Consider the following 14717-nt stretch of genomic DNA (forward strand, 5'->3'; position numbering starts at 1 on the left):
GCCCCGCCCCCGGGATCGGCCAATGGGCGCGCTGGGCGGTGTCACGTGCTCGCCGCCGCCGCCGCCGCCGCCGCCGCCGCCGAAGCGGAGACCGGAGCCGCGAGCGCCACCAGGGCAGCAGCCGCCGCAGCCGCCGCCGCTGGGCTGAGGAGCCGGGGACGCGGGCGGACGAGGTGGCGGCGGCGGCGGAGCGGGAGCGGGAGCGGGAGCGGGGCCCGGGCGCAGGCAGAGCGCGGCGGTTCGGGTAGGCGCCTGCGCGGCGGGCCGTCCGGGCGGGCGGCGGTTAAGGTGGCGGTTGAGGCGGTTGGCGGAGCCGGCCCGGGCCCCGCATTGTTTGTTGTGCGTCCTTAGCAGCGGCGGCGGCGGCGGCGGCGGCCCGGGCGGGGAGCGGGGAGCGGGGAGCGGGGAGCGGGGAGCAGCTCCGGCATTGTGGCCGCCGCCGCGTTGCCCGGCCGCTTCGGGCTAGGGCTAGGGCGGCGGGCGGCGGGCGGCGGGCGGCCGTCCTCGCCCTGGGGGCGCGGGGTCCCGGCCCGAGGCGGGGAGTGGGGGAGGGCGGGGGCCTCGGCGGGTCGGCGGCGAGGGCCCGGGCAGGTGTCGGAGGACAATGGGGGCAGGGGCCGGCGGCGGGGCCGGGGGCCGGCGCAGGGTGTGGGCAGACTTGGGGAAGGAAGGTGGAGGGACCCGGCCCGGCGGAGCGGGAGGGCCTTCGCGCAGGGTCGGGGGCCCGCCGGGGCCGGGGCCGGGGCCGGGGCCGGGGCCGGGGCGGCGGGGGCGGGCGGGGGCGGCCGGGGCGTCGGGAGGGTGTGAGGGAGGGTGTGAGGGGGGACGAGGGGAGGGGAGGGGCGAGTGTGGTGGGAACGCGGGGGGGGGGGGGGAGCGGACGTCCCGGTCGGGCTGCGTGTGAGGGGCAGGGACTGGGGTGCCAGGAAGGCGCCGGACGAGGTGAAGGTGTGCAGGTGGGGGCAGGTGGCGCGGGGAGAGGCGTGGAGGGGCCCGGGGCCTCCGGAGTGCTGGTGAGGGCCGCGGAGGTTTGCAGACGGGTAGGCCCAGAGGCTTCGGGGACCTTGGAGGGACGTGAGGACGGTGCCTGGCCGGGAGGTGTGCAGGGAGGACCAGGAGGGGCAGGACAGTGTTGGGGCTGGGCCAGTGGGACATGGGGGGAGGACGCGTCCAGGGAGGAGGCTGGTGTCTGTGGTGCTGGAGCCGGGGGAGCAGTGCGGGGCAGGAGGAGGAAGGTGATTGGAGCAGGGCCGGAGTTTGAGGGAAGTGAGGCCGGTGGAGCGGGGGGATGGGGATGGGCATGGGCATGGGCATGGGCAGGAGGTGTACACGGTGTTTAGCGGGTAACAGAAAGGAGTGAAACGGAGAGTGTTCTTGTGGGAAGCAGAGGTGTGGGTGGGGGAAATACAGATGTAGGTGCAGGAGCAGCAACAGGAACCCGGGGTTGAACCCTGCGGGGACAGGTGGAGTGGAGTGTGTGTGAGGCAGAGGGCCATAGGTGTCGGGGGCGAGGGAGATGTTCTTGGGGGCAGCTGAGGTGTGAAAACAGGTGGGAGAAAAATGTTTTGGGGGCAGGCAGTGAGGAGGGAAGCCGGGGAAGAGACGGGGGGGGGGGGGGAGGGAAGGGGGGGTACGCGTCTGAAGGGAGATCAGTGGAGGGAGGGTCGCAGGTCTGGAATACAGTGCCCAGAGGGAGGGAAGCATAGCTTGAGGGCGCTACATTTTGTCTGGTGGAGAGAAGGGGATAGGCAGGGAAGAATGGGGGGAAGACAGACTTTTGGGTAGAAGATGTAGAGAAGAATGCGTAGTATATAATGGGGTAAAAGAGGGGCAAGGTAGGGAGGTGTGTGGATGTGTCTGTGACTAGAAAGGGATATCGGATTGGGGTGATGGTAGGGGAAGCGGGTTGCCCAGGTTTAGGGGCAGGAAATGACTATTCAGGTCGGAGAGAGTTAGGAAAACAGGTTGCTTAAAAGAATGGAAGGAGCAGGGTGCTAAAGAGTGGGGAGAGATTGGGAAACCTTGAGTCCTGAGAGATTAAGGGATTCAAAAATTTTAGGTCACTGGGAATATAAAAAAAAAAAAGACAAAATGCAGAAGTTGGAAAATCAAAGACCAAAACAAAAGAGAGGGGATTGCATTCTGGATGTAGAAGAACTGAAGAGTGCGTTGTGGTGTGTGTGTGCATCCTGGAGGGATATTAATGAAAAATGGAGGACATTAAGCCCTGTACATATCTGAAAGTTCATGCCTGTAGGATCCAAGAGATAAGAAGCCCAATTTTAGTTCCAGAACCGTGTGACTGGGGAAGGGATAAGGGAGAGCTGAGTGGTACACACTCCCAAGTTTGGAGGACGTATATGTGGTGGGATTTGTCCTAGTGCCTTGTGCTGACAAGTGTGCAGATAGAAGAGCCATACAGGGTTGTGTGGAGTGCACCACAAGTGAATAGAAATAGGATTGCAGCAGGTACAGGGCAGATGCCTTTGTGAAGATACTGCAAGAAAGCAGGGCCCAGTGTCTGTAGCATTTGAAGGCTGTGCATCAGGGAGGAAGGGATACCTTGGTGCAGTGTCTCAGCTACCCTGGTGCTTTCTGGGTAATGGGGCAGTTTTCAGGCTCTCAGTGATGTAATATCTGAGTCCTATGCTAGAGGCAGACAGAGGTAATGTATATATCTAGGTCCTGAAAGTAGCAGGAGTTCCTGCGATTCTTTGATTCTCTTTCAAGGTGCAAATAAATAACTGATCCTGGGTTGTCGGCCTTTTCTCCCAAATAGTTCAAGTAAAATTTAGTTGGAGGCTTTTGGATTTTCTGGTATTTTGATTTGAGTTAAGGAGTGTAGTTGTTAGCTTTATTGAGGAAAGACTTTTGGGGATGTATGGACATACAGCCAATCAGCTTGCCAGACACATAGAAATAACCTTTAGGGGTCTGAGCACAGATATTTCAGTGCAGGTCTCCTTCAGTGTTCTGTGGCTTGTGTTAGATTCTTTGGGATTTGGGAGGATTAAGGAAACTGCTTTGAGACTGCCTTAGTAAGCAGGGTTTTCTAGAATCTTGGAAAACGATTTCCCTTTTGACAGTTGAAAATTCAGTCTTGTCAGATTTTGCAAAAAATAATTTCATCATGTTGCAGAAATAACTTTAATTATCTCTTTGTGGGCTTCATGTAGTGGGTAATGTAGTACCTGGTATGATTTAAAATAAAGGTCTGCTTTGATGCCTTGGGAAGCTTTCTGGGTTGATTAGTTTTCTCCTTTTGCCAATTTAGGAAGTATCTTAATGCGTCCATTTTAAGTTCAAATAATAAGTTTGAGTGGAAGTGGGAATCTTGCCTAAACATAATGAGGGCTTAGCAGAACAACACATTTTAAGTAATCTGCATGTGTAAATATAAATATTTGAAAAATAAACTGGGAGCTAATCATTTTTAAAATCCAAATTTAAAGTGCACCATGAAGGCAACAAAATAGTGTTCTGAAGGTATTGCTATAAGAAGATTATATTTTTTGGAGGGAAAGGTTTTAAACCATAATATGCCTTCCATTGAAATTCTTTGCAGTATTTTGAGGTGTGATATATGTGTAGAATACAGTTATAAGGAGCATGTTTGACCCTTTTGGCTCCCTGGCAGAGAATTTGAGCAGTAGGATACAAGATGAATAGAGTGACCTTTGAAAATTTTCTCCAGTATGGCTATTGTTTTCTCCTTGTATTTTTCAAGTCCTTTGTGTTAGTTCATTTTATTGATTTGGGGCAAGCAGTATTTTCTTGCTCAGAATACTCAATTCTGGCAGTGTTCTGATGGGTGTATTGTTCCGTGAAGTTCTATGGTTTGGATACTTTGTAGGCACTTGGAAATATTGTCCTAAGTTTATGAACCAAGGAAAGCAGGTTTTATTTAGACTTTGTAGGCTAAATAATTGGGTCCGGTTTTATTTTCACTGGTGACTTGCTGGACGAGATACTTAATCCCTTTGTGCTGGTTTCTTCTCCAGAAACCTGACTCTGTCTACCTCCCATGAGAATTGAGATGATTTATATAAAAAAAGTTTTAAGTCTTTCAGGAAGATTAGAACTGTGTAAATATGGGGAATAGGTGTTATTTCCTTAGCTCCTTTTTTCTTTTTGTCTTGGTCAAATAAGAGCTGGTACTTCAAAATTTGGCATTAGGTGGGTTAATAGTGCAAAACTTGGATAGAAATGAAACTTCTGTGAATGTCAGAGATGTCTGCAAATTGAAGTTTGTTCATTCTTTGCTCTCCTGTCTCATCTTTTCTGGCTCATTTCTGCAGTTGAGTGTTGGTGTGGATTTGAATTCTTGAGTATGAGCAGAAGATTGTGTGAGAGACATTCTGCATTGTGGCTATAGCCTGAGATGGCTTCTAAGCTTGAATTTCCAGAGATGGGGCATTTCTCTCACTCAGTGAATTCGCTTTCTTTCTTTCTTTCTTTCTTTTTTTTTTTTTTTGAATTCATTTTCTGAATCAGGAGTAATAAGTACATTTTCCCACATATTTTGTAGAAAATCAAGTAATTTTCAGTGACTTGAACAGAAAAATAGAGCTATCCCTCTTCTAGTGGCATTAAACCCCCTCCTCTAGATTTATTGAATACTTTTTCCTTTTTTAAGTTTTAGTTCTCAAATACCCATTCTTTTGACATTTTCAATCCTGTTGACAGGTTATGCTTTATTTGAGGAGGAATGATATTTAAATGCTTTAAAAATGTTTATTAGTTGTAAAAAACCTGAAGATGCTGGTTATGATTGACATTGCAAAAATGTAAGTAGTAAGTTTCTTTTTAGACATTCATTTGCTTGAGCTTAGTAATACCCAGCCCTGATAATATTTCTGTGCTAGCTGACTTTTTTTCTTTCAGATTTTATTTTATTTAAAAGATTTATTTATTTTAGAGCAGAGGGCGGGCAGAGGGAGAGAGAATCTCAGACTCCTCGCTGAGTGTGAAGCGCAAAGGGGTTGAGATCATGACTTGAGATGAAACCAAGAGTCAGACACCCAACTGACTGAGCCACTCAGGCAGCCCTTTATTTATTTTTTATTTTTTTTAAAAAGATTTTATTTATTCATGAGAGACACAGAGAGAGAGAGGCAGGCTCCACGCAGGGAGCGCTATGTGGGACTCGATCCCGGGTGTCCAGGATCACGCCCTGGGCTGAAGGCAGGCGCTAAACTGCTGAGCTACCTGGGGATCCCCCAGGCAGCCCTTTAAGATTTTATTTATTTATTCATGAGAGACACACACAGAGAGAGGCAGAGACACAGGCAGAGGGAGAAGCAGGCTCCATGCAGGGAGCCTGACCTGGGCCTCCATCCCAGGTCTCCAGGATCACACCCTGAGCTGCAGGCGGCGCTAAACCGCTGCGCCACCCGGGCTGCCCAAAGATTTGATTTTTAAGTAATCTCCACAGCCGACATGGGGCTCCAACAACCAACCCTGAGATCAAGAGCCACTTGCTCCACCAACTGAGCCAGCCAGGAGCCCTGCTGATCTGTTCTTAATAGTTTACTCTCTTATATAAGATGTTTGCACCTCCATTCTCTATCTTCATTTATTTTGCATACATCCTTTATTGGAAAATTGGTTGTTTTTAAAATTTTGTTCAATAAAAAAACTGTTTCTGACAGGTAATTATGAGAGGCTTCATAATCCAGTCTAATTTTAGAAAACTTCTTGGAGAAATATAAGTTAAATTTTTTTAAAAAAAATATTTATTTATTCATGAGAGACAGAGAGAGAGGCAGAGACATAGGCAGAGGAAGAAACAGGCTCTATGCAGAAAGCCTGATGTGGGACTTGATCCCGGAATTCCGGGATCATGCCCTGAGCCAAAGGCAGGCATCCCATAAATTAAATTTATATGTCAGTTAAATCAGAAAAGAATAAAGTGATGAGGCCAGATTAGGGGTGATATAAATTTTCAAATGATTTAAGCCTGAAAGATCTGCAAGTCTGTAACTTTTAGATCTTGCATTGAATAGTGAGGCAACCCATAGGACCTGATTTTATAATTTTCTTTTCTTTTTCTTTTTTTTTTGATTCAAAAGGTGGTTTTATTAAAGCACTGGGATAGGACCCATGGGCAGAAAGAGCTGCCTGATTTGTCACTTTCATGCCTAATTTGATGTATTTCTTGTTTTAAGGGTCCTTGACGTACATCATTTTTGAGAAGTATGGTGTCTGCCTCACAAGAGAATTTGATATATGTGTGTTGCTGAATGAACGAGTGCCTTAGTTATTTGATACTACAATATCTTAGTTATTTGATATTAAAATTCTCTTCTGATAAAACGCTATGTTGAACATTTGCTTTCTTGAGTTAACTTTAGCACATCTTGAAAGGGTATAGTTGATTATGTGATTATGTGTATAATAAAATGTGTATAATAAAATCACAGCCTTGCATTGTGTGACTTTATGGTTCATTTCCATTTGAAGAGTGAGAATTTTGCAGCAGGTTGTGTAATAAATTCTGAGGTGTTTCTGGGTCATGCATAAGATGTAGTTTCTTACTGCACCTGCAGAATTTCCTTTTCTTTGCAGTTTTCCAGGTACCAGGACTTTTCACAGTATGCTGTTGGGCAGATGCAGATCAGCATTTTGTTTCTAAATTGAATTTAACCATATTAATACTATTGACTAAAGCAAGTATGAATTTAATCATATTAATACTGTTGACATAAAGCAAATAGTAATTATCCTAGGAGACTGTCTAGATTTTTTTTTTTTTTTTAATCGTGCTTACCTGTTCTACCAGGTTAATTCACCCAACATGCATTGACTTTAGGCTCAAAGGCCTGTTTTGTGCCAGACCTAAGATTTCTTAGTAGGGCTCTATAATACTGTTCTGAGTAAAGAATAGATCCTCCCTTAGATAGATTGGCCCTTAAGGTGAAAATGGAGTCTATAACTTTGGTTACCTATGTTCAGGCATAACTGAAAATCAGTATGTTTTAAAACAGCTAGGTAGTGATCCGGTAGAGAGGTGGTTTGTTTCTAGTAAATATAGGGGCAAGTTAATTCTCTCTTTTTGTTTTTAAGATTTTTATTTATTTATTCATGAGAGACACAGAGAAAGGCAGAGACACAGGCAGAGGGGAGAAGTAGGCTCTGCACGGAGAGCCCAATGCGGAATACAATCCCAGGGCCCTGGGATCACGACCTGAGCTGAAGGCAGATGCTCAACCTCTGGGCACTCAGGTGCCCCAGTTTATTCTCTCTTTTTTTTAAAGATTTTATTTATTCATTCATGACAGAGAGGGGGAGAAGCAGGCCCTATGCAGGGAGCCTGACGTGGGACTCGATCTTGGGTCTCTAGGATCACACCCTGGGCTGAAGGCGGTGCCAAACCACTGGGCCACAAGGGCTGCCTGCCCCAGTTTATTCTTAATGCTGTTTATAATTCCAAGTAAATCTAAAACTCCTCAAACATTGCATCTAATCACAGGCTTTTGTACAACTTAGACCTACATTTTAACTTAATGAAGTACAGGGTAGCTCTTAATTCTGGACAATTCGGTTTTAGTTAGCAAAACTAGTCAACTAGAGGGGAAGGGTGTTAAAATTTTGGTAATGTAGGTTAACAGCTGGAGAGACTAACATTTAGAACTTTTGGTATGCATATTTTCAGCTGTTTTTGAAGTAAGCTGTAAATAAGCTTTTAATGTCAAGGTTAGTTTGGAAGAACAGATATCAAACATATTGATGATGCTTTTAAAAAAGATGGTATCTCGGGAATCCCTGGGTGGCTCAGTGGTTTAGCGCCTGCCTTTGGCCGGGGGCGAGATCCTGGAGTCCCGCGATTGAGTCCCACGTCGGGCTCCCGGCATGGAGCCTGCTTCTCCCTCCGCCTGTGTCTCTGCCTGCCTCTCTCTCTCTCTCTCTCTCTGTCTATCATAAATAAATAAATAAATAAATATTTTTAAAAAAAAGATGGTATCTCAAAGATATGTATTAACTGTGATTCTCTTTGATACACCAGCTTTGTGGTAAATATGGCATTATACAAAATTGGCTTTTGAGGGGCACCTGACCTCATGTTGGGTATAGAGATGGGCAAATAAAATAAAGAAATAAAATCTTATGGGCAGCCTGGGTTGCTCAGCGGTTTAGTGCCGCCTCCGGCCCAGGGCCTGATGATGGGGTCGTGGGATCGAGTCCCGCTTCAGGCTCCCTGTGGGGAGCCTGCTTCTCCCTCTGCCTGTCTCTCTCTCTCTCTCTCTCTCTCTCTCTCTGTCTCATGAATAAATAAATAAAATCTTAAAAAAAAATAAAATCTTCAAAATTGACTTTTGGTCAGTATTATTGTTTGGTAGTGTTCTTTATTTTTAGAGTATATGGTTTGCATACCTGGACTTTGGTCTCTGTGGAAGCTGTTTAATAATGTAGGTGAACAGGAGAGTGTTACATTTAAGAGAAGTGGAGGCACAGAGTTGACTATAGAGCAGAGCTAGGCGGACTTTCAGAACACCCTTTCAGAGGTTCCATATCAAATACCTGTTGGTCCCCAAATTTGGCCAGGAAGGTTGATGGCTGGGCAAATTTGAAACCTGCTTTTTTCAGTCAAGCCTTTGAGTGAAAGGATTGCCTGCAGTAATGCGTGGCCTTCCTAGGGAATTTGGAGCCCAAGAATTATGCGGTAGTAATGAATCTGAAGAAAAGGGCTAGCAGTTGGGTGGATTCTCCTTTTTAGATTATTCCCAGAGATTATTCCATGATCGTGTGTGCAACCTTGACTGCCATATTGGGCAGGAGATTGTTGTTGACACCAGAAGACTTGGCTTCGAGGTCCCATCCTGTTATTTACTAGTTGTAGATCTCCTCATATATAAAATTGGAATAAGACCCCTAAATTATAGAGTTATTTTGAGGATTAAAGAAGAAAACTGTAAGCTCTGAAGCACATAACTTTTTTTGGAAGGGAGGTTGAGGAGAAATTAAGGGCATGCTTTATTTTTTTTTATTTTTTATTTATTTATTTTTTTTTCAGAGGTAGTACACTTTATTGAAGGGCATGCTTTAAAGTAATGAGAACAATTTGACTCAGAAGGACTGGATTTTTTTTTTTTTTTTATCATGGCATTTTCAAATGCACATGAAAGAACAGTACAGTGAACCCGTCAACTAGCATCAACAATTATCAGCATTTTGCTCCTTTTATTTTATCTGTCCATACTCACAATTACTTTCTGTTGTTTTTGTTGGAATATTTACAGCAAATCTTGGATATCATATACTTATCTCATTAAATATTTCAGCATGTATTTCTAACAGGATCCTAAAAACGTAACCACAAAACTTTTAACTGTCTAAATTAACTATAATTCCTTATCTAATGCTCAGGAGGAACTGGATTTGAAAAGTAGCTTTACTACTCACCAGCTTTGTGTGTTAATCAAATTACTTGCTGTCTCTGAGCTTCTGGTTCCTTATCTGTAACATAAAGATAATACCTCATGAAGTTATATGAGCTTAAATGAAATAACATATAAAAGGCTTAACGTGAGTGTTCTCAGTAAATGGCCCAGCCTCTCTCCTGAGCCTCCTATGGCATGTGAATCAGGATTATGGGCTGCCCTCCTTCTTTCTTTAGTGTCACAAAAAACTGACAGTATACTCTGGAATGACTGCCCACTAAGCTAGTGAAATTTCTCTTCATTGAGCTATTTGACTCTTTTAGTGAAATTCTATAGCAGTTGAAACCATGTCTGTTCTCCCCCTCCTGTAACTCATTATTCTGTCTAGTGGCTCATTCTAGTCAGTGTACACATGCTGTTATTTCCATCTATTTTTTAAAAACAACTCTTTTTTTGACTATGCTGTTTCTTATAGATGCAACTCAATTTCTCAACTTCTTGAAAAAGTTGTTTCTACCCATCTTCAGTTCTCCTGTTCTCTCCTGACCCTACAATAATGAGACTTTCAACCTGATTACTGAAACGGCTCTTGTTGAAACCACCAAGTTTAATTCTTAGTTGATCCATTTAGCAGCATTTGGTGCAGTGAATGTCTCTTTCCTTGAAACACTTTCTGCTCTGGTTTTTTGGGATACCATACTCTGCTGGTTTTCTTCCTATCTCCTCAGCTTCTTTGTTGGTTCTTCCTCATAACTACTACCTCTTAATATTGGACCACCCCATGGGATCTGTATTCTTTATTCTCCTTCCCTGGCAATCTCATCCCATCTCATAGCTTTAATACCGTATATATGCTGATGATTCTCAAATTCTTATCTCTGAAATTCCAGACTTGTATGTCCTACTGCCTATATTGACACCTCCACTTACTTACTTATTTATTTATTTATTTTTTTTTTTCACTTACATATTTTATTGGCATCTCAAACTTGTCCCAAACCAAACTCCTGATTTTTACCCTGCCCCCTCTTTTCTGCCCTTCTCCCATGTTTTAGTAAATAACAACTTTCTCCATCTTTCTAGTTGCTCAGGCCAAACAAAACATAGAGTTACCTTGACTGTCTTTCACATAGCGCATCTGACCCATTGGGAAATCTTGGCAGTTCTACCTTCAAACTGTATCCAGACTCTGCCGCTTTTCATCATCTCCACTGATTTAAGTTTACATCAGTTCTTTTTTTTTTTTTTTAAGATTTATTTATTCATTTATGATGGAGGGGGGGCAGAGACACAGGAGAGGGAGAAGCAGGGTCCATGCCGGGAGCCCGACGTGGAACTCGATCCCGGGACTCCAGGATTGTGCCCTGGGCCAAAGGCAGGCGCCAAACCTCTGAGCCACCCAGGGATCCCCCCACATCAGTTCTTTTGAATTATTGCAGTAGCCCTTTTTTTGCTCTTGCCCCTTTATATTCTGTTCTCAACCATAGCAAGAATGATCCTTTTAAAAAGTTAAATCAGATTTTGTCTCTTTCTGGTCAGAACCCTCTGGTGATTCCCTGTCTTAGAATAAAATGCTGAGTCCTATCTGTCAAGGTCTTATGTGATTAGATACCTTTTTCTTTCCTCTCTGACCACAGTGGCCTTCTTGCTGTTTCTTTAATGTGTCTCAGGTCCTTTGCACTTGCTGTTTGCCCTCCTTAGAGTGCTGTTGCTCAAATATGTGATTGGCTTCATCTTTGTCAGGTCTTTTTGCATATCTGCTCTTTCTGGTGAGGCTTTCCCTTACCACCCCATTAAAATGGCAGCCCCTTTATCTGGCCCTCCCCAGCCTTCCATTTCCCCTTTTTCTCATCACCACTCATTACCACTTAAACCATTTCACTTCTATTTTGCTTATTTTGTTTATTGCCTTTTTACCTCAACTAGAGTATAAGTAAGCTCCATAAAGGCAAGGATTGTTGCTCGTTTTGTATTCTCTAGATTTTAAGCACCTAAAACAATGCCTGGCACTAAGTAGGTCCTTGAGTATTTGTTGAATGAATTATTCTTTTATAACTTGTAGTCTGTTACTTGGTGAACATGCTATAGTGCTAGTGTTTCAGTTGGAATTTCAGTTTTTCCTATGGAATAGTATGCACCTTTAAGTCTTTATGATGTATTTTTCTTCTTAATGACTATCCTTTTATAAGACTAGTGTTTTATTATTCATCATAATTTTGAGTATTATAATGCACTGTGTTAGTTGGATGGGGGGTTGGGATACAAGAATAAAGTACATATAGCCCCTGACCTTTATGAATTTACAGTCTGTTAGGATAGATAATGGTGTGGGTATATGTACATATATATATGTGTGTGTGTATCTTTTAAAGGTAAGACCTTAGATAAGATGGTCCAGGAATTCAGAAGAACAAGAAATTATTTCTTGCTGAGGGAGGGGAGGAATAAGGGAGGGACTTCAGAGAGGATGTGATATGTACATCTGTACTGAGCCATGGAAAACAAGTAGGGTTAGATAATGAGCAAATAGGGAAGAGAATTGCATATGGAGGAGATTACGTTAGCAAAATAAGAATGTTCAAGATTTCTTTGAGATAGAATAAGTGGTTCAGTAGTTAAAGGTGAGAGAATATCAAAGGAATGGAAGGAGTGTAAATTTGGAGAGGAATGTTGGAGCCACTGAAGGAAGGGCTTGAATGCAAGGATGAGGAACTCAGACTTTATTGACAGTGAGGCTTTAGTGAAAGGCTTTTGAGCAAGAGTGGAGGGATGGTATTATTAGGGCTGTATTTGTGAATTTGATAACTACCTGAAAAGAGAGGCTGAAATGCATACACTGATTAAGATGCTGTTGTACTAGAAGAAAAAAATTGATAAAAGTGGTGGAAACAGATATAGAAGGGATGCCTTGAAACTGGTGAAACGGGCAGCCCGGGTGGCTCAGCGGTTTAGTGACGCCTTCAGCCCAGGGCATGGTCCTGGGGTCCTGGGATCGAGTCCCACATCCGGCTCCCTGCATGGAGCCTGCTTCTCCCTCTGCCTGCGTCTCTGCCTCTCTGTGTCTCTCATAAATAAATAAATAAAGTCTTAAAAAAAAAAAAAAGAAACTGGTGAAACTTGGTAACTGAATGTGAGGGCTGAGTGACAAGTCTACAGGTTACAAGCCCGGTTAATTGGGCAGACTAGGGTGCCCTGAAGAGAGGCAGGAAATCCAACAGAAGTGGGATTAGGAGGCTAGTTTAGTTTTCGTATTGAGTTTGCACGTGTGGTGGTGACATTTCAGGTGATGATTGTTTTGATAAAAAGATAATTAGGAATGTTTAGAAAGGGTGTGCATCTGTGGTTTTATGCTTTCAGTTTGGTATTAACTGCCAGAAAGAGAAGACTTGATTGCTAATCTGTTCCTGAGGTCTGAATCTAGATAATTGATTTGGAGGCATCCAGAGTTTTCTTTTGATTTGTAAATGGCTCCACTTGTTTCACTAAATTTGTTAGATAAAATTGCTCTAGGTTGTAAAGCACTTCATGTATTCTCAGCAGCTTGTTACAACTTGGATGTCATCTTTTGAGCTTTCCTTTACTGATTCATGGTCTATAGATATATCTAAACTCTGTCCCACCCTTTTGAAAACAACAGATGAGAGGCATCTGGGTAGCATAGTTGGTTAAGCGTCTGACTTTGGCACTCATCATGATTCTGGGGTCCTGGGATCAAGCCCCACATTGAACTCCCTGCTCAGTGGGGTACCTGCTTCTCACTCTCCTTTGCCCCCGCCACCCCCACCTCCCACTTGTGCACCCTCTCTAGCTCTGCTCTCTCTCTCTCAAATAAATAAATAAAATATTAAAAAAGAGAGAGAAAACAGATGAGAGTTCCCAACTAGACACCTGGATCACTTTGTTGAGATATTGTTAACAGGTTTGCATGATCATATCAAACTCCCCTCCCCCCCCCCTTCCCCTTAGGATTTAGAAGTACATTGGAGAAAGACAAGCCTTCTACCCTAATTAATGGTAGTTAAGGTGTTAGTTGCCAAAACATCAACAACCTACACTTAACAAAATACCAGAAGATATCAGAGGATTTAGCTTCTCTTCCAGGCATATCAAGAACAGATTAAGATTCCTTTAGATTTATAACCTTTTCAGAGTCTTGTAGCAGGAGGAGTTTTTAATCCGAAGGTCATTTTTGGAAAAAAATATTTGCAAAATAATGTTGGTTATTGTATACAATTTTTATTTATAGGCTGTCTAGTGATGTATTATATATTTTTATACTTAATGCATTTTTAATAGTTGGGTAAAAAGGCATCCTTGAGTTTATTAGTTAAAAACTTGTAGTTCAACAACTTGGTTTATAATGGTGACCTTGAGTTTACCACATTAGTCGTCTCTGAATTAAGTCTTTTCCTTTGTGCTTAGATTATAATGTCAGTGAGTATGATTTTGGCACTGTCATTATAGGATCTGTTTTTGTTTTCCAGTAAATAGGAGTCGGTAGGACCCAGTTATCCTGAAACAATAAGATTGTCCTATATAAGATAATGCATTTTCAGCTCAGTGGGGGGTGTGGTGGCTTTTACTTTTTCAGATTTAGCATATATTGTAGTTAAACTTTTTTTTTTTTTAATTTAGGCAATTTTATTTCATGTAATTGGTTTGCCAAGAATACGAAGTATAGCATCTTAATCTTGTGAGAAACCTTTGAGGTTCTTTTTAGTCCTGCTTTGCTCTTTGACAGATGAAGAGTTCAGGATATATCCTGAGTGGTTTAGGGACTTTTTCAAAACCCAGCTAGTGGCATAATTAGGGTGAAGGTCGCATAATTGGGGGACTTACAGGCTTGGGCACCTTCATCTGTGTCAGGCTGCTTTAGAAATGTGGACCAGAAAACCTTGAATATACTTAGTTTGATGTTCAGTAGGAATAATTACGATATTTTTTCTCTTCTGAAAATTATTTTTTTTAAATTAACCATTTTAAATTGAACAATTCACTGGCATTTAGTACATTTACATTGTTTAGCAACCACCCTATCTAGTTCTAAAACATTTCCATCACTCCAGAGTGAAATCCCTGACCCATTAAGCAGTCTGGAAATATTTTAAATGATTAAAATAAAAATATTTAAACAAATAAAAATCTTTGCTATGACGAGGCTGACAGTAGTAGCAAGTTTGTATTAGTGGTCTCTCCTAGTTCTTAGCTACCTGTCTTTGGTTTTCCAGTGAGAAATAAAATGAATCTTTGTTATGTTAATTAGTAGTGGATGTATTACACTAACAAACAATGGCAACATTTAAAAAGAAAGTGTCAGACGCATAAGGATTAACAATA

The 14717-nt window shown here is 43.1% G+C and overlaps 1 protein-coding gene across 10 annotated transcripts in view; it reads left to right on the top strand.

The window, feature by feature from the left end:
* Positions 1–72: 72 nt before the first annotated feature.
* Positions 73–14717, top strand: part of STRBP (spermatid perinuclear RNA binding protein) — a 146632-nt gene continuing 131987 nt past the window's right edge. For 3 of the 10 annotated variants that reach the window (XR_011999858.1, XM_072748663.1, XM_072748657.1), the window contains exon 1: positions 87–244. The gene's annotated coding sequence lies outside the window, so the exon portion shown is untranslated. Of the gene's footprint in view, positions 340–14717 lie in introns of all 10 variants that reach the window. The other 7 variants (XM_072748665.1, XM_072748662.1, XM_072748661.1 and 4 more) reach the window with 6 other exon arrangements.

The sequence above is a fragment of the Vulpes vulpes genome, chromosome 2 (genome assembly GCF_048418805.1).
Source record: "Vulpes vulpes isolate BD-2025 chromosome 2, VulVul3, whole genome shotgun sequence".
NCBI classification, from domain to species: Eukaryota; Metazoa; Chordata; class Mammalia; order Carnivora; family Canidae; genus Vulpes; species Vulpes vulpes.